Source organism: Pogoniulus pusillus, chromosome 18 (genome assembly GCF_015220805.1).
Source record: "Pogoniulus pusillus isolate bPogPus1 chromosome 18, bPogPus1.pri, whole genome shotgun sequence".
Lineage (NCBI taxonomy): Eukaryota > Metazoa > Chordata > Aves > Piciformes > Lybiidae > Pogoniulus > Pogoniulus pusillus.
Window position 1 is genome coordinate 11,303,533 of NC_087281.1, and position 20,177 is coordinate 11,323,709.

The window sequence follows — 20,177 nt, forward strand, 5'->3', positions numbered from 1 at the left end:
TTCAATAATGTATTCACTCAGAAAAGGGAGCTCTGCATTGATACATGAATGAACAGTTTATAAGTATTGCTTCACTGCCATATTAAAAAAGCCCACTCCTTATTTGGAATGATATGAGTGAGCTGACTGCACTCTCTGCTTCTTAAAACAAGAAAGAGATGAGCTCCAACGATTTTCAACAGCACTCAGGGTAATTACCTGGTAAAATACTTGGCATGATAAAAACACACAGGAAAAAAGCCCCATTTTTCAGCATTGCAGCATGACACTTCTTGTGCTGTTGTACTTCTGACAGAAAGAGATCAGATTCAGTTTGCCACTTCTAAGATGTGGGGGTTCCAGGTTAAAAATTAACACAGCATAGCTACTTGTCCAACAGCACATGCGAGAAAGTGTATTTGTAAGCAGCACCTATTCATTCAGCTGTGGTAAATTAACTAAGCCATTAAGTTTATGAAGTTCAAACGAAAAGCTTCTTCCCTTCACTCTAACGAGCAAAAACTACTCAGTAAATAAGCTACCTCAGTTCGGAGGCTTCTTCACGTAGAGAATCTGAAATACTGCAACTGTGTAACTAAAAACTGCTTTATGAATTTGTGACTATCGACCCGGCTTCAGCCAGGTTTCTCTGAAGTAATACTGTCTACTTCGCACCACTAAATCTTCTGAATATCAGACAAAAGCCTACATGCTAACAGAATTTGTAAGCCCGGCACCAGAATTAACAAGCACTGTATGGGGTTTGAAACTCCCCTGGCTGGTCAGGGAGCTGCGTTTCAGGGCACGGCACCGCAAGAGCGGTTCACTTAAAAACCCATCGCAAATATAACTAGTCAAACCTCAAAGGCGAGCTAAAAAAGCCAAACGGCATTCTTCTCGCTTCGCATTCCCCAGAGCAGCACTTGGCGACAGAAAGCTCCCTCAGCTGATCGGTGGCGATCCCTTCGTTCTGGCACTCGGGACCCAGCGCCGCCAGCCTCCAAACGGCAGCGGCTGCTGCCACCTACGGGAACCGAGCCGGCGCGGCCGGAGCCCGCTGCCTGCGCCGGGGGCTGCGGCTCCTGCATGCGCGCTGGCTGACAGCAGGTGTCCCCACGTCTGCCCAGCCCTCACCTCCCGCTCAGTGCGCTGAAAGCGGCTTCACCTTTCCCGAAACGAACTGCAGCTTCCGTGTGGAGTCTGAGCAATAGCGGCGTGGTTTGGCATCGGGAACTGCAGCTCCTGAACTCCTAATTCAGTTCAATAAAGGCGACTTTGCAGGAAACAAAAAAATCCCCTTGTTACTAACTCAGCGTTGTCTGCTGTGATGTATTAGTGGGACCACAGCCAAACAAGTGTAAGCTGAAGAAAACCAAGAAACTTTCAAGTAGGATAAAATCAATTCCATTTAGGCAATAGTTTCATCAAACAGGGAAGGGAAGGGAAGGGAAGGGAAGGGAAGGGAAGGGAAGGGAAGGGAAGGGAAGGGAAGGGAAGGGAAGGGAAGGGAAGGGAAGGGAAGGGAAGGGAAGGGAAGGGAAGGGAAGGGAAGGGAAGGGAAGGGAAGGGAAGGGAAGGGAAGGGAAGGGAAGGGAAGGGAAGGGAAGGGAAGGGAAGGGAAGGGAAGGGAAGGGAAGGGAAGGGAAGGGAAGGGAAGGGAAGGGAAGGGAAGGGAAGGGAAGGGAAGGGAAGGGAAGGGAAGGGAAGGGAAGGGAAGGGAAGGGAAGGGAAGGGAAGGGAAGGGAAGGGAAGGGAAGGGAAGGGAAGGGAAGGGAAGATTACAAAGAAGAAGATGAAAAACATTAAAATGCATTAAAAAACTTGAAAGTCTCAAGTAATATCAGACTAATATATGCACAGACATACACATAGAAATGTACTAACATTTGCTGTTTCGGTTTTTCAAAGCCATATATCAAATTTAATTAAAAAGCAAGTAATTGTGAAGAAAAATCAGTGTAGTTTCGTGTGACTAATGAAGAAGTTTTCTTCATTTTTAAAAGTAGACTAGAAATACCTAATTTTACAAAACCTGTCACTTTTCTCTCTCCAGCCTCTACACCCTCTGCATTTAATCCTAGGGATCATAACTCTAATCTAAATAGATAAACACATATTCTTTACTGTCTGAAAGACTTGGCATGGGCAGTAAATGATGCCAGAGCAAAAGTGCAGATTTAAACTAGATTTAATGCATTCAGAAGCCTAGGTAAAGTAACATTACAGCAAAGAGACTCTAATAACAAAGATTCACTCTATCAAGTAGCACACATTAGCAAATACCAGGCACAGATCTACAAGAGGAATAGTGATAATGGGAAGATTAAAGCTAAGCAGCTATTGAATACCATATACCACTCTGCTATCAGTTTGATTAGAGAAAATGAAAAAGAGCATAATGCAAGAGCAAGGTCTTAAAACGGGAACACTATTCAAGCCAGAGTTCTGCAAAGAAGAGTTGTATTCATTGAGGTTTGGTATAGAAATATTATTCAGCCCACTCGGTACCCAGAAGAGATTAGGAAACATGAGGAAATACCTGAATAATATTCCTAAGACACCAGTATTTCTGTGATTGGCATAATCAATTGCACACTTTGTTCTCAAATGTTGTAAAAAGGCAGACATGAGCATATACTTGGTCACACAGTGCTGCTGCTTGAAAATCTAGGAGCAGTATTAGAAATACTCAGCCTTTCTTCCAGCAGTGGCAGAAAGCTATCCTTTATCTTGCTTTGCCTTCTTGTGTTTTGATTAATAAAAAAGACTACTGTAGTGTCATAAAGCACAATTCAATTCACTTCACAGACTCATACTTTTCCCCACCCCAGTCCTTTGAAAGAAAAAAGCCAAAGACATGCCATGACTGACTCTCCTTAGAGGAGAGTCTAAACCTCCTAGGTTTAGAACACTAGACCTACAAAACATTTCTCACACAATGGCTGGAAAAGACCTTAAGATCCCCAAGTCCAACTGTTGTCTAACTCTACCAGGGACACTACTACACCATATTCTTAAGCACCACACATGGAGGGCTTTTAAATGCATCCAGGGATGGCAATTCAAACACTTCCCTGGACAGCATGTTTCAGTCCTCTGGTACAGAAGTTTTTCCTAACATCTAAGATTAGCCATTATTAACAAATTAACATTCCCCATCCCACTCAGCCCCAGTGTAGTTTGACATCAGAACAGCGACCGTGCTGCTGTTTATGGAAGTGGTGGAAATGCATTCAGGATGGGAGTTTGCAGCAAGCAATATGGAAGCTGTCTTCAAGCTGTGATGGTTTGGGTGTTCCCTGCTTCCCCCACACACTTTGGAAATCACCCAGACTAGACTCAGCTTATATTTACAGCTAGCACAATGTATCAGCAGATATTTACAGTATATACAAGGTAAAAGGTAATACAGAAACACAACAGCCCTCCCAGAAACCTGAGTCCCCAGGAGGGGCTCCCAACCACCCTTCCACCTTTTCCCACCCTTCTACATTTCCCTAGATGTTGCCTTGTGCCCCAAGGAAGAAAAGGAGGGTCAGCCAGGGGGGTTAGGAAGCAGAGTGGATTAATCAGAGAGATGGAGAGTGAGGTTAGAGAGAAATGCAGCTCAAAGCCCAGGCTGTGCCCAAATGCCTTATCTATGTTTATACTCTTGTTCTTATACATCTCAGCAAGCCTATGAGTGAAGCAGACATCATCATTATTTCCCTTTCACAGCCTGTGATTTAATCCTTCTCACCAAAACATTCCAGCTAGCTTCAAACTAGCACACAGGCTAGTGTGTGCTAGTATCAGCTGAGCTGTACTGTCAAATTTCATCAGCTTTAACCAGCAAGACCAACAAAGGCAAATACACACACACATTATTTGTCCTTTAGGTTAATACATTGACTAATTCATCAGACATAGCTATTTTACCCAACACAAGAGAAAGGACAGCCGTACAAGACCAACGGGGGGGGGGGGGGGGGGGGGGGCAGTTAGACAAATCACTGCATGAAGCTGATACACGTGCTGCCAGTGCAAGGTGAGATGCTACTCTCCTCCACAGGGCTAACATCATGAAACCACTCCCTGGCCCTTACAGCTTGCGTGAAAATAAACACACACACACACACACAAATCATCCCCAAAACAACCAAACATAATACTTCTTTTTTGGTTTTAAAGAAAGTCTGGGACACCAGAGCTTAAAGTTCTTGTCTCCCTACTGTAGGTGTTTTGGTTTCCTTTAATGATCAGTATTACAATGATTCCCTTCCAGGCTGGAAAATAAACAAATTGAAAACTCAGGTTTAAAATTTAATTTTCAAAGGAAAGGAAATTTGTTTCCCAATATGCTACCTATTTAGGCAGAGCAATCTGGCAAATAGATCAGTGCTTTTCTGCCAGTAATACCTGTAATTTCACAAAAGTTCCCATTCACCTGTGTTTTAGGAATGGATATTGCTTTAAAATACTACATTACTGCAGTAACTCGTGGTTTGGACCTGTCATCTTGATGTCTCTCTAATTTTAGAGACTGAAATCCCATTCCAGATACTACTCAATCAAAACCAAGTGTTTTGTAAGAACAATCTCACAAGCCTTAAAAACAGTATTCCTGCTGATTTGAAATGCCTTTTTAGAATCATATGTGGACTAGGAGATTTATTTCCTCTTCAAAAACAGGTGGTTATACTTAACTATATAGGAAGTGTTCCTACTTCTGATAACCCTGTATTGAGTTACCCAATCACATTCAGCCTTCTTCCATTCCCTAGTTGTTTTGGTCATCTAACTATTCTTCTTAACTGACCTATATGCTTTTCCGGGGATGTTTTTTTAATAGAGATCAGTGGGTTTACTATATAATCATCCCCAGCTTGCTGTTTACCCTCTGCCTGCAGCTTGTGCTAGTAAACTACATAAGTAATTATATTCTTGTATTCATTGCTGCTGTACAAGCAAGAAATAAAAAAGGAGATAAAGCACACACTGAAGAGATTACTACCAAAATGAAAAGGTCTTAAAACTTTATTTGCCTTGGTACCTGATCAGTACAGGTAGGGAAGCTGCAAAAGCAGCAGCTCTCTGCTCCATTCTAGCTTGCTCGTGACTCTGTAGATACCACCCTGTAGCTAAAGTAGCTTGCATATCACTAACCATACATAGCTCAAAGCGTGGTGCTTTGGGTGCTTAAGCATTCAGTAATAGGGTATATCATGGACATTAGAATCTATGGTATGATTTCTATGCCCTAAATTACCATATCTCATAGGCATGAACTACTAATTATCTTCAATGTATCCTGAATAACCTATCTCAATTTCACAGTCTTGCCTGTCTCGCTTTTACAGTGCAGGTAGACCAAACCTGGACCTCTTTGAATTATACCTAGCAGTTCTGCAAGTCATGCAATAATCCTGAATATGCCTCAAAATCCTGTCAACACTAAACCATTTTTTTTAACTGAATTTTATTTGAATCCAGTCTTCAAGAAAAAGGAAGTTACTACATTGTTATATCTCCCATTGCCATTGCAGTCTCTTATTTTTCTACTGAAATCACGTAATTAGGTAATGTGGATATGATTACTTGACTGACTTTAAGAAGAAAACAATAAAAACTACAATAGCCAATTATTTCCTACAGTCTCTCAATTTACTTAACATAAGGACATTGCACAAAACACATTAAAAGTAAACTACATCTATGAACGTCCTACACAAAATTACTAAAAGAATAAATGGGTTTAAAATCCACACCGTTAACATTACACACATACCCTGCAGGTCACTTCAACTGACTCCAGAATACAAATAGCTGAATGAGAATCAGATTGACCATGTTGCATATAATTTAAATTCTCAACATTCTTGAGCTTCAGAGAATTATTGAAATTCTGTACTTCCATTTTATTGCAATGTAATTCTAGAATCTTGCATGTTTGGTCTCAACAGGCTTTAAACTGTGCTTTTCTTTGAAGATAGAGTATTATGGTATCTACATAGGCACTGCAGACCTACAGTACTACTTTGAAAAGAACACTTGAAATGTCTTATGAAGATTTTTTTCCATTAAAATATAATTAATTGTAAACTTGCAGGCTTTCTTAGTTCCTATTTTAACACTAATTACATACCATTATTCATATTTAACATATCTTGTCCTCCTCTTCAGAAACACTTTCCCAAAGCATCTAGTTTCCCAAATTTATACCAAAATATTTAAAATTCTTCTAAAATAAAGTTCTGAATTCATGATGCAGCTTTCCTGTTTACCAGTTCACAAGGTCAATTTCTGTTTGTTTCCCCATCACAATTCATAGCAGCCACTCTTACTATTTCTTCCTCTTTTAAGTCAAAGAGTGGAAAAAGCCTGCCTTTTAACTCAAGTTTCCTACAAGCATGTACAGGTCCCAGATGAAAACTTTCATTCCTTCCTAAATCACTCTCATTTTCATTAAAACAGCACTGTTAGGAAGTCACAGACCTCAGAGAAAATGGTGAGAATTAACCTGCATTTCCTTGCACATTTTCAAAATCTGTGCTGCAAGTGAACATTAAAAAAAAACAACACCTTAATGAAAGCTATTCCTGTTCTCTAACCTCTTCTTTTCCACTGCAATATCCAAAGCATTCTCACTTTCTTTTCCTTTCTGTGGGCAGTTCAGGATGCAAGTTCCAAAGTTCTATATCACTCCTAGAAGTCTTAGTCGCCTTCGAGTCTGTTCCCAGCCAATCACCAAGACAACAGGTCATGATAATGAATGAGAGATCTGACCCAGAGTCAATTCACTCAGTCACCAAGTTATATTGGAATGACAAGTTAGATATATGCCTGGAATTCCCCATCAGCATATATAATCTTAATGAGCTTTGTCACCTGTAGCATCTCAGCCCTTTTCCTCGGCAAGTTGTCTTGTGCTGTTTAAACAAACTGATGTTATTAGTGGTTTTAGCTTACCTGGTGTCATCTCCCCCTCAGAAAGCCTGCATCTCTTTCCAGATCAGATGCTTCACAGTACCATTTCACAAAAGGTCTGATTTTAATGCTTTTTGAGTTATTTCATAGAAATAAAATGTGAATGAAATCTGGCAGATCTGACCTGGGCCAGATAAATGAGCTTCGTTGAAAACAATCTCATTCTTGTCAAATAATTCCGGTGATTTTTTGATACCTATCTAAATAGGATGAGGGACAGCCTCTAAAGAGGCTGAGCAAGCTGAGGTTGTTTGGCCTGGAGAAGAGGAGGCTCAGGGGTGACCTCATTGCTGTCTACAACTACCTGAAGGGAGATTGTAGCCAGGTGGGGGTTGGTCTCTTCTCCCAGGCAACCAGCAACAGAACAAGGGGACACAGTCTCAAGTTGTGCCAGGGGAAGTATAGACTGGATGTTAGGAGGAAGTTGTTGCCAGAGAGAGTGATTGGCATTGGAATGGGCTGCCCAGGGAGGTGGTGGAGTCACCATCCCTGGAGGTGTTCAAGAAAAGCCTGGATGAGGCACTTGGTGCCATGGTCTAGTTGACTGGATAGGGCTGGGGGATAGGTTGGACTGCATGATCTGCATGGTTAATTCTATGATTGTAAATGAGGAGCTAGTGGGCTTCCAGTCCCTCAGTTTCTTGAGATGGCACTTCTCACCCTGAAATTCTACCATACAGCTGCAGTCCTGGTGGCTACTTAAGACACCAGACTATGTATATGCTTCTCCGAATTGTCTCCCACATTGTGGACGGTAAGTTCAGGGTCACCTAAACATCTGTCACCTTGAGTAGATAACCATGTACTTAGAATGCTGGTTTTGCTAACTACTGTTAAGGTGAGAAATCACGCCAGCTGAAAAGTCAAGCCAGCAGGTCAATCCACCAGTGACCAAGTGAAGAAGCAAAAGCACAGCCTGAGTGAATAAAGAAGCTTTTGAAGGTTTTGCTGATAGTTCTGCTGAGATGCTGAACAGTCCAATCATTTTTTTGCTACAGGGCTTCTTCAAAGATTGGCACAATGTCTGCCAAGCTGCTTCAGTTAGAAAGGGACAAAGCCAATACTCTACATTGACTCTTTTCACTAAACATACAGAAATCTACTCAAGGTGGATGGTAGTTTGGAGAGGAAATAATGAAGTCTGACCTTGCCTTTAGTCAAATGAGCATAAAACATTTTCTGAAGCTGTTGCTTGCTACTGTTAAGCTTCAGAAAATGTGAAAAAGCTTACAGGTGTGATACAAACCAATTGCTCACACATATTCCTTTCTTTTTCATCCTTTATCTGCAACTTACTATTTTTTTTCCACTGATAATAGCTTAGATCCTCTACAAAAGTCATCTTTAGATCCTGCAATATCACAGACAGGCTGTTCAGATCTTCAGAACGTATTTTTCTTTCTCCTTTCTTAGGACCTTGGAAATAAAAGGAAATCACAAGCTTTGTGACTGGAGTGCTTTTTGTTTGTTTTGATTTGAGGTCTTGTTCCCTAGAATTTTGTCAAACACTTCATTTCTGGACTTCCAATCCCATTCTGTGAGGAGTTACTCTCTCCTTTTTACACATAGTAAAAAAGTACTACACATAGTACAAAAAGACACCAGCAATGAACAGGCACCTATCCCCTTTAAAATGCCCCAAAGCAGAAGAAAACTCAGTACCTTTTAAAGATCTCTATTCCATGAATGGAAGTTCATTTTGTAACTCTTAAGTTTTTACAAATATACTTCTAATTAAGGGGAAGCTAAATGATAAATTCCTATTTTCATGGTCAGGAAAGTAAACACATTTCAATCAATAAGATTATTCTACACCAAGCCAACTTCTAACAGTGCTTCTACATAAAAGATCAAGGCTAGGCAGGCAGTGAAGTTAAAAAAAACACCAGCAACTAACCAAACAAAAAAAAAACCCTAAGCCATCCAAACAAACACAGTTTTGCCTGGAGTAAAATAGGTATTTCTGCTTTAGGTGTCTCTTTTCAGTATGTGCTGAATTTCAAACAAGTTTATAGAACCACAGAATGTTAGGGGCTGGAAGGGACCTTGAAAGTGCATCCAGTCCAACCCCCTGCCAGAGCAGGGTCACCTATACCAGATCACACAGGAACACATCCAGGCAGGTTTTGAATATCTCCAGAGAGGGAGACTCCACAAGCCCCCTGGGCAGCCTGTTCCAGTCTTCTGTCACCCTCACAGGGAAAAAAAAGTCCTCCTCATGTTTAAATGAAACTTCCTATGCCTCAGCTTCCATCCCTTGGCCTTTGTCCTGCCATCAGGCATCACTGAGCAGAGCCTGGCTCCAGCCTCCTGGCACTCACCCTTACCTATTTATAAACATTGATGAGGTCACCTTGGCCCTGACAGCGTAGATTGTGAGTAGACCTCAATAAAGCTAAGGCTTGGGGTGCATAAGGCCACACCATCACAGCAAAAATAGCAAGGCCCAAAGTAACTACAGCCTAGTTTCTCAACATACCTTTAAAGTATAAGAATCATAGATACCGTATTTAATGCATTATATTGATTTTTATGACTATTCATCAGCATTGCCAATGTCATTTTGGTTATCTAAAGCTCATTTTCATTATCAAAAGCAGCTCCACACATGCAATAAAATAATATAAAAAAATAGTGAATAGTATTGTTTTAAAGAACAGATGGAAAACCAGTAACTTTTACATTTAGATGTGTATTAGCTAAGTCTGGCTACCTGCTTCAACAGTAGAATCATAGAACCAACCAGGTTGGAAGAGATCGCCAAGATCATGCAGTCCAACCTAGCACCCAGCCCTATCCAGTCATCTAGACCATGGCACCAAGTGCCTCAGCCAGGCTTTTCTTGAACACCTCCAGGGATGGTGACTCCACCACCTCCATGGGCAGCCCATTCCGATGCCAATCACTCTCTCTGGCAACAACTTCCTCCTAACATCCAGCCTATACTTTCCCCAGCACAACTTGAGACTGTGTCCCCTTGTTCTGTTGCTGGTTGCCTGGCAGAAGAGACCAACCCCCACCTGGCTACAACCTCCCTTCAGGTAGTTGTAGACAGCAATAAGGTCCCCCCTGAGTCTCCTCTTCTCCAGGCTAAACAACCCCAGCTCCCTCAGCCTCTCCACATAGGGTTTGTGTTCCAGGCCCCCTCACCAGCCTTGCTGCCCTTCTCTGGACACCTTCCAGCACCTCAACATCTCTCTTGAATTGAGGGGCCCAGAAATGGACACAGCACTCAAGGTGTGGCCTGACCAGTGCTGAGTACAGGGGAAGAATAACCTCCCTCATCCTAATGGCCACACTGTTCCTGATACAGGCCAGGATGCCACTGGCTCTCCTGTCCACCTGGGCACACTGCTGGCTCATCTTCAGCCTACTATCTACCAGTACCCCTAGGTCCCTTTCTTCCTGGCTGCTCTCCAGCCAGTCTGTCCCCAGCCTGTAGCACTGCTTGGGAGTGTTGTGGCCAAAGTGCAGAACCTTGCGCTTGGCCTCGTTAAATCTCATGCCACTGGCCTCTGCCCACCCATTCAAGCTGTCTTGGTCCCCTTGCAGGGCTCTCCTACTTTCCAACAGATCCACAGCTGCTCCTAGCTTGGTGTCATACAAATTAAAGGTGAGAGCACGAACGCAGTCCCCCACTACCACAAATTATGCCATCGAGTTTCCCGCATTTGGGGAAATCACAGGGGTCAGCACACCTGGAGTACAGAGAAGGAGCCTCGCCCTGGGAAAACCACCTGCCTGATCATGGTGTCTGCCCTGCCAGTAAGTAACTGTATCTGAGGCATCAGTGCCTAGGTATAAGCAAAACAGACTAAAGATATCTCTTTCTTATGATCTTGAGATGTTGAGGGGAAAGTTCCCTTTGGAGCCAGATGTACATAAATAGTGGCATTTTGTTTCTCATGTTGCCTTCAGGCTGTTTCTCTAACTCAGTCATTTGACTTTCGTTTTCATATTTTCATGGCCGCAAAGAAAATTTAGGAAGAATACATTGTATTTAATTTGAATTCCAATAAAACATCATAGTGTCCTGTGAGAGCTTCCTTAGATTTTGTGGCAACCACGTGCAACGTTTTCATGTTGTGTAGCATTCAATAATGCATCGGCTGCTTCTGAAGGAACTGCTCAGTGCTGTATTCATGGTTTGCATCTTAGGGTTTGTTTTTTTTTTCTAGAAGGAATGGTCTACAAAATAAAATTAAACAAAGAAGTGCTATCTATGCTCTGATCTTTGTTGTCCCCATGAAGATTTTAAAAAGTATTAGTCTCACACATAGCAAATTAATGCTTGTTAACTACTGTTGCCAACCGTTAGGGTACATCTGCCTTACTATATCAGTTTGACCCAGCTTCTAGTGCTTAATGGTCCTCTAGGCTAAAAGGGAAAGCTGATCCATCAGGCTTACATTAGCATAGAATAACACTCAATGCTTATTGATGTGCATGCAGTGTAACTACCACCCCCGGCACCCAGCTCAGTCCATTATTTTCATTTTATCTCAAGTCATTTGTATGGTTGTCTGCCCCAGTTAAAGCTGTGGCAAGACTGGTACTTAAATGAATTTGTGAGAAGGGAGACAAATGCCCCCTGAACTTCGAGCACTTTCCTATCATGAGTTGTATACTAGGTACTGCTAGGTCCACTTAGTGAGCATATCTAAAATGGCCTTAAGTAGGAAAGAAAAATCACTTAGGATTCTATAAGCTAAAAAGACTGCTGATTAAATGTTGGGGGCTGGGGGATGTGAGGGAGTACACAGCAAGCTGTTACTGTTTTAGATGGTTGTTTTTTTTTTTTCTAGTGTGATCTTTTTAAAATGCTGTTTTGATTCTGCAAATGAGCCATTCAGGGAAACGTCAGCATCATAACATTCAGAACATGCTGATTTCAGTATCCCTCTTCACCTGAACACAATGCACTAATGTTACAAACACTGTTTCACTAACACACTGAAATCACCACATCCTAATAAGAAAAATGCTGAAACTTAAAAGGCATACATTGTATAATCTTCTTAACAGAAAATCTCTGGAAACAAAGCAAACTGTCACAAACTTCAGGGCCCGGCAAGCCACTTGGCTGCAAAGCAGTCATTGCAACAAGCATACATGAATATTCAACATGCACAAAACAACATAAAGCCAACTACAAAAACAGGATTAAAAGTTTCATTTTGCTCAATCTTGCAAAATATAGATGAATAATTGTCTTAACTTTTCCATGTTCCAGGAAACTTACAGGTAAGCATATGAAAGCACAAAGAACCACGGAAGGGAACGGGAAAGCATGGAGACGGCTCAATATGAGCTGTGCTATCCAAGCAATCCAACTCTTTATTGGAGCATCAGGTTTCAAGTTACAAGTCACATACTTTTCAGTCAGGGTGAGAAAAGTGAGCACATGCAGCATGTAACATGGTACTGTTCACTAGCATTTGGTGCATCTAAATATTTGAATATGCATGATCCTCCCTACTTGCAGTTACTGCAAAAGCATTTAGTGCACCTAGATACTAGAATTTGCATATTCCTCCTATTTCCCTCCTACTCTGGACACAGTCTCACAGAAGCCGTTTATCAGAAGGCTCAAGGACAAATTCCTCTGAGCTTCTTCACACACACAGCACTGTGGTTTACTGCAGTTCCAAAGCTCAGACCTCACATCCAAGGCTTGATTGTACAAGCTTCTAGGGGCTCATGCCCCCTCTTTTTCAGCCAGTTCCCAACAAAGAACCCTTGCAGATGTTAAGATAAACATGGTATCTCAAGGCACTTGGAAGAGAAGAAGGTTATCAGGAGTAGTCAGCATGGATTTACCAAGGGGAAGTCACGCTTGACTAACCTGATAGAATTCTATGATGCCATAACTGAATGGGTAGATTCAGGGAAACCAGTGGATGTACTCTACCTTGACCTTAGCAAGGTCTTTGACACAATCTCCCATGGCATTTTAGTGAGCAAGCTGAGGACATGTGGGATGGAAGCGCAGACAGTGAGGTGGGTTAGGGACTGTTTGCAAGACAGAGTTCAGAGGGTGGTGCTTAATGGTGCCAGGTCCAGCTGGAGAGCTGTGACCAGTGGTGTCCATCAGGAATCAGTGCTGAGGCCAGTCCTGTTCAACATCTTAATCAACAACACTGATGAGGGCACCGACAGACAGACAGAGTCTACTCAGCGAATTTGCTGATGATACCAAGCTGGGAGGCTTGGCTGATCCAGTTGAAGGCTGTGTGGCCATCCAGAGAGACCTGGACAGACTGAGAGATGGGCACAGAGGAACCAGATGAAGTTCAACAAGGACAAGTGCAGAGTCCTGAACCTGGGGAGGAATAACAAAGCGCACCAGTCCAGGCTGGGAGGTGATCTGCTGGAAAGCAGCCCTGTGGAGAGGGACCTGAGGGTTCTCGTGGCTAACAAGTTACCCATGGCACAGCAATATGCCCTTGTGGCCAAGAAGGCCAATGGGATCCTGGGCTGTATTAGGAGTATGTCCAGCAGATCAAGGGAGGTTCTCCTCCCCCTCTACTCTGCCCTGCTGAGACCTCATCTTGAATACTGTGTTCAGTTTTGGGCTCCCCAGTTGAAGAGGGACAGGGATCTGCTGGAGAGGGTCCAGCAGAGGGCTAGGAGGATGATTAGGGCACTGGAGGGCACTGCCTGATGAGGAGAGGGTGAGGGCCCTGGTGCTTTTTAGTCTGGAGAAAATACTTAGAGGGGATTTGATCAATGTTTATAAGTATCTGAAGGCAGCCAGGGGACAGGCTCTGCTCACTGCTCCCTGGGATAGGACAAGGAGCAATGGGTGTAAGTTGCAGCAAAAGAGGTTCTGCCTCAACACAAGGGGGAACTTCTTTACTATAAGGGTCACAGAGCACTGGAACAAGCTCCCCAGGGAGGTTGTGGAGTCTCCTTCTCTGGAGACTTTCAAGGCCTGTCTGCATGTGTTCCTCTGTGATCTGTGTTGGTATTGCCCTGCTCTGGCAGGGGGGTTGGACTCGATGATCTCTTTGGGTCCCTTCCAAACCCTAACATCCTGTGATCCTATGATGATCCTATGGTGCTGTTCTATGAATGGATTTAAACATTCTATAACTAAGGGATTAACCAGCCCCTCTTTCTGCATGGACAGGAAAGAACAGGAATTCAAGACAAAATTCTTGGTCAAGCAATAGTAATGTCAAGCATTTTTTAAACATTTGGTCAATCAGTAAGACTGGCCAGAGTCCAACATATTTCCACTTCCACCAAAAAAAAACCAAAAAAAAAAAAAAAAAAGAGAGAGATATCCATACTTGTAATATGCATCTAAATACAGACATAATTTTACATTTCTTAGAATAATCAGGCCAAAAAATTAATATGCTGTGATGCCAAAAATTACCCTAGAACAATCCTCAGAATAATGTCCCAGCCCTTCTACCCTCCTAGCTGATATTTAATGAATAGCAGAACGTGGTTACCCAAAAGCCCAGTTGAAATCTACCTAACAGGCTGTTATTTCTTACTAAAAAGGAAGAACATGCACTGGTAACTCCCTCAGTGGCAAGGGGGGAAAAGCAAGTATAGAGAAACAGCAGTAAGCTTTAGAAATGGATGTACACTATGAGAACATCTGTGTTGAGGAGATGACGTGATCTTCCTCTTTTGCAGTGATCCTGCAGCACAGGGAAACCTGTGAAGCTGGCTGGTATCCACCCAAATGGGGCAGTTCCCTTTTTACTCCAGTAAGCCCCCAGGACATGTATGTAAGCAGGAAATTTGTTAGCAGTCATTTTTCCTCTCAGGTAATCAGAGCAGGAAAACGAGGCTTATATTTTGTGCTTTGAGTTTGAAACTTGACGTGTTATAAGCAGCTCTTAAGTTAGAGTCTTTGTATCAGCTTAAGGACATTTAAGGAATGTTTCTAACTTGTCCTGAGATGAAAGCATGAAGAAGGACAAAACTCTTAGTGCCTTCTAGTGTTTTTTGGTTTGTTTTTTTTTTATATGGGTTCCCTCACTCATCTCTTTTGGGTAAAAATGGTATCTTCATACCCAAGCAGGGTAATTAACTGTTCCTCACAAGTTCATGGTATCTCAGACATACAAACTGCTTTTCAGGAATGTTCCGTGAGTGACGTTACTTATGGAAAAGAAAAGAAGGAAATGTAATGACAAAATGAAAAGCAGCAAAGAACTAAAGTACACAAAGCCAAATGAGGGCTCCTTAGGGTGAAACTCCATTGTAAGTACACATACTCAATGTCTTGAAAATAAGGTCCGATGCTGTTCTGGATCACTACAATGGATAGGGGAATTTAAATAGTTTTCTTGGCAGAATGCAAACACTTTTTCAGAGTAACAACCACAGTGTGGTCTACAAACTAGAAAATCCAAATGAAGGAGTAAAGTTACTTGTGGTAGATTGGTAGAAGTACAGTGTAAGGCACACTGACGGCAGTCATCCAGCACAACTGTTTGTTGAGCTATCAAGCAGTGTTGGTATTTGCTCTTTAGAGAGAGACAGAAAGCGAATTATGTGCCCATCATAATAGGGATTTGTGCTATGATTACAGTGGATGCTGAAAAGAATGATTGAGAAGCTGTTTCACAAGAGCAGACATAACCAGAGTATTCGTTTTTGAAGAGTAACAGCACAGGCTCTACTTAGAAGTTCCCCCAAAAAGGAAAGTAAGTTCAAAAAATTCTTTTGTACATCTGACAGCTCAGGACATTGTAACAGCAACCTAATCAATTTAGGAGCTTTCACTTCTGATTCTTTATTCACTTGTCCTTTGCTTTACATTCTTCCCTTCACAGATCACCACTTAAGAGTAAATTAGTAATCAGCCATTCACAGCCTGAGAACTCCATGCATGTGTTAGTGCTTGGCATAGAAGGGTGAAGGAGGAATGCTAGGTCCACCAGCATTTGTGTGCCCAGTGCCTACTGGGGAGTACAAAATTCACTGGCTAAATTCCTCTGACCACAACCTCCTCCAGGCACATGTTTTTAGTGTCTGTTGTCTCATATGAGAGAGCAGAACTAAAATGTGGGCAGAATTCTTTCAGTCATTGACCATGAGGCATTGCTGCTAGCATTATGAAAACACCCTCTTGTTTTGCTCTAGTTGTTGACCCTATCATCCATTCCTCACTCTTGGTTGATTGTTTTCTGGCATTGAAAGAAAGGTACACTTAAGTTATAGCAACAAAACTTTAAGAAACTGTTTATGTAGTTTACTTTAAGGACATACTTAAGAATTCTACTACATTACAAATCACAGTGTGTAAGCCATTTTACTAGGTGGCCTCCAAACCCTAAATAAGCTATAACTGTCAGAACTAAAACATCTCCAGCAAAAAGGGTTCAGCAGGATTAACAGAAGAATGTAGAACTGTTTTCCCCACATAGTCATTTAAGCTCTAATGATATGAAGAATCATTTTATGAATGAGGTTCAGTGAATCATCTATTCAGCCATATATTGAAACACTTCTGCACTTATGAATCTCTCAGAGATAAAGAAGTTTCATTCCCAGGTAGCCTGTTTTATACCACCCTGCATATGAACACTGCATACTCATGTCTTTGAATGGAAAAGGGAAGAATATATGTTTCATTCCCCTGAAAACCTCAGGCAAATGCAGAAAGTCAACAGAGTTTTCCGGTTAACTATTCTTGTTAAAGATTTTCTACAGGGAGGTTGCAATTTGGTTCTTAATCCTTGTTCTTTGAATGGAGGTTATCAACAAGGGTGCAAACTAATACACACAGTAGTATTTCACGTGATGTAGAAACCTAACCTGCAGGGAGAGGCATTGTAAACATGCCCTTCACTCTTTTTTTTTCAAGCACTAACATGGGGATTTCATTATATTATGGGGTCAGACACATCTCAAATAGCTAGAAGAAAAATTAGTATGAGCTGTGGTGATTGAAAGCGTGTCAGGGAAGGAAAAATAACACATTTCTTTTGTCTCATTATCATTTCTGCACAATCATTTCCTGGGGTCAGCCAACCTGCATGCACAAATAAATGAGAAATTAAAATATGGCCTTCCTGGAATTTCAGGAGATTCTGTTTCAAAACAAATTCATATTAAAATTTTAAAAATATTACAGACCTGCTGGTGATTATTGGGTACTCAAAAGAAGGATCATTCAAATGACAATCCTATCAAATCATTCCCATATAATTATATAGATCTTTAACAGCTTGTCCTTTCTTCCCAAATCCTATGGGAACTGATAAACTGTATCACAGAATCACAGAATGTCAGGGTTTGGAAGGGACCTCAAAAGTTCATCCAGTCCAATCCCCTGCCAGAGCAGGGTCACCTAGATCACATGACACAGGTACACATCCAGGTGGGTTTTGAATATCTCCAGAGAAGGAGACTCCACAACCCCCCAGTGCTCTGTCACCCACACAGGGAAAAAAATTCCTTCTCATGTTTAAACGAAACTTCCTATGTCTCAGCTTCCACCCATTGCCCCTTGTCCTGTCATCAGGCATCACCGAGCAGAGCCTGGCTCCATCCTCCTGGCACTCAGCCTGCACATATTTATAACCATTGATGAGGTCACCTCTCAGTCTCCTCTTCTCCAAGCAGCACAGCCCCAGCTCCCTCAGGCTCTCCTCGTAAGACAGATGTTCCATTCCCTGCATCATTTTTGTGGCTCTGTGCTAGACTCTCTCAAGCAGTTCTATGTCCTTCTTGAACTGGGGGCCCAGAACTCAACACAGTACTCCAGATGTGGCCTCACCAGGGCAGAGCAGAGGGGCAGGAGAACCTCTCTCGACCTGCTAGCCACAGCCCTTCTAATACCCCCCAGAATGGCACTGGCCCTCCTGGCCACAAGAGCACACTGCTGGCTCATGGACAACCTCCCATCCACTAGGATGCCCAGATCCTTTTCCCCTTCGCTTCCTTCCAACAGGTCAGTCCCCAACCTACACTGATGCCCAGGGTTGTTCTTTCCCAGGTGCCAGACTCTACCTTTGCCCTTGTTGAATTCCATTCAATTTCTCCCTGTCCACCTGTCCAAATCTGGCTGAATGGCAGCACAGCCTTCTGGTGTGGCAGCCACTCCATCCAGTTTGGTGTCATCAGCAAACTTGCTGACAGTGCACTCTGTGCCCTCATCCAAGTCATTGATTAATATATTGAACAGAACTGGTCCCAGTACTGACCTCTGGGGAACTCCACTACTCGCAGGCCTCCAACAGTACTCCATCCCACTGGCCACAGTTCTCTGACTTCTTCCCTTCAACCAGCTCGCAGTTTACCTCAATACCTCAATCACACTGCCTTGTTTTAGCCAGAAGGATGCTGTTGGAGACAGTGTCAAATGCTTTACTGAAATCAGGATACAGCACATTCACTGCTCTATCATCAAACCACCTGCTAATGTCCTCATAAAAGGCTATCAGGTTGGTGAAACATGACTGCCCCTTGGTAAAACCACGCTGACTGCTTCTGATGGCCTCACTGTCCTTGAATGAGCATTCTGTCTGTGTCACAGGTTCATCCTTACCAAGCATTCCTCAGCACTTTTTGCCAACAAACCCGTCGTGGTTTTTAAAGATAGCAGACAGAAATTAAGCTCTCCAATGAAACTGGAGAAAAAAAATGCAGCATTATCTTTAGAGAGGAATACAGAGATAGACATTACAAAGCAATTATCTCACCCCTGGCAAACCCCCTTGAATTTTACCCCAACCCAAAAACTAAATCTACACTCCCCAGTGCTCCAATCCTCCTCCCCAATGCCTCTGCCATCCAAGAGGCCTAAACAAGCCTCTGGAGGCCCCCAAACAGGCCTACTGCTTACATGTTCTTCCTGATAAAGTGGCTCCTGCCAGACACAGGGCAGCAGGAGGAGGAAAGGAGAACGAGGTGGTCTTGTGAGTTTATAATGAGATAGCAGAATTATGGGGTTGAATAACAATCTTCTAGTCCCCAGATATTTTTTTTAACCCTATAGTCTCAGCCTGGGACAAAATCATTTTGGGGTTTCTCATGAAAAGTAATGTTGGACAAATGAATGGTCTTTGGCCAGGTTTGTCACAACAGAGTGAAAACATTAAGAGATCGTCAGGCAACATTGCATATGAAAGAACCCATGTCAGCACCTCTCAAATACAATTGGAATGGAGTTACATGGTATCTTGGAAAATTATTGGGAGCTCTGCGTCTTGATACTACTGCTTCAATTCATGTAAGTATCACCAAATTTCAGTGTACTTAGAGAACATGGAAGCTGGAAGAAATGAACAGCACCATGAAGCCAATGAAAAGGACAACATGGCACTCAGTTCAGTGGGCTTTGATAAGCTGTATAATGCCACAGGCTACAATGCCACAGGCATCAGAAGAGACAGGGAGATGCTTGATGCAGGGAATTCCAATGCGTTTGTTGTATTCCAAACATGTGTTTCTCTACCTTTCATCAGCAGGCTACACATTGTATTAAACTGCAACTGGTTACATGTACTTGCGTTACAAATTACATACTAATTGGCGTAGACATTCATCATATTCTCTTAGCAGCACCTACATTGTGTCTGAGCAATCTCAGACAGCAGAGATAGGCGAAAACCACAGACTCCAGCCTTACATTTGTTTCTATTTGTTACACCATTCTCTAAGGTCATTCCAACCTTCTATTTTACCTCAACTCAGCACTTCTGAGCTCATGCACTCTTGCCTGTCCATGGCTTATGTTCCAGTGTACCATAATCAGACAATTCTCTAGAATCACTACATTCAATATTACTATTCCCAACACTATATGAAAGGAGCAGAGGGCTACTCAGAGTAGCCAGGTGTGCCAAGAATCCCATCACAGAACTACCACATCCTGACAATCCATCAGGAAAAGAACAGCACGAGCACAAAAGTTAGTCCCTGCAAAAGCAGTGTCCTCCTCCTTGCTAGGCTTGCTCACCAACGACCCCAAGAGGTACTGCTTGGATTTTTTTGTTCTTTTTGTCAATCTCAACTGAGAAGAGTCAGAAACAGCTAAGATTTAAACTTGTGTCATACTGTAATATCACAGAGAAGTGTAGGGAAGGCAAACCAGGCCAGAAGAGTATCTTTTCTTTTCTCAGGTGAAGGAACCAGGGACAGGTAGGTGGGACAGCTGTAAAATCACTTCTTAATTCTCCTAGTCCATCCATTAGGGTTGGCTTAGTGCTGCATGGTGGTCTGACCTTAGCTGGACGGCAAGCGCACACCCGGTAACC

General features: G+C 42.6%; 1 protein-coding gene and 1 non-coding gene across 3 annotated transcripts in view; both read right to left on the reverse strand.

Moving 5' to 3' along the window:
• The window catches only part of CAMKMT (calmodulin-lysine N-methyltransferase), a 223,340-nt gene that overhangs the window by 140,118 nt on the left and 63,045 nt on the right, over window positions 1-20,177 (reverse strand). The window lies entirely within an intron of this gene.
• On the reverse strand, window positions 10,556-10,718 carry LOC135183632 (U1 spliceosomal RNA). The gene has a single exon (XR_010305622.1). It is a non-coding gene; the product is annotated as a U1 spliceosomal RNA (small nuclear RNA).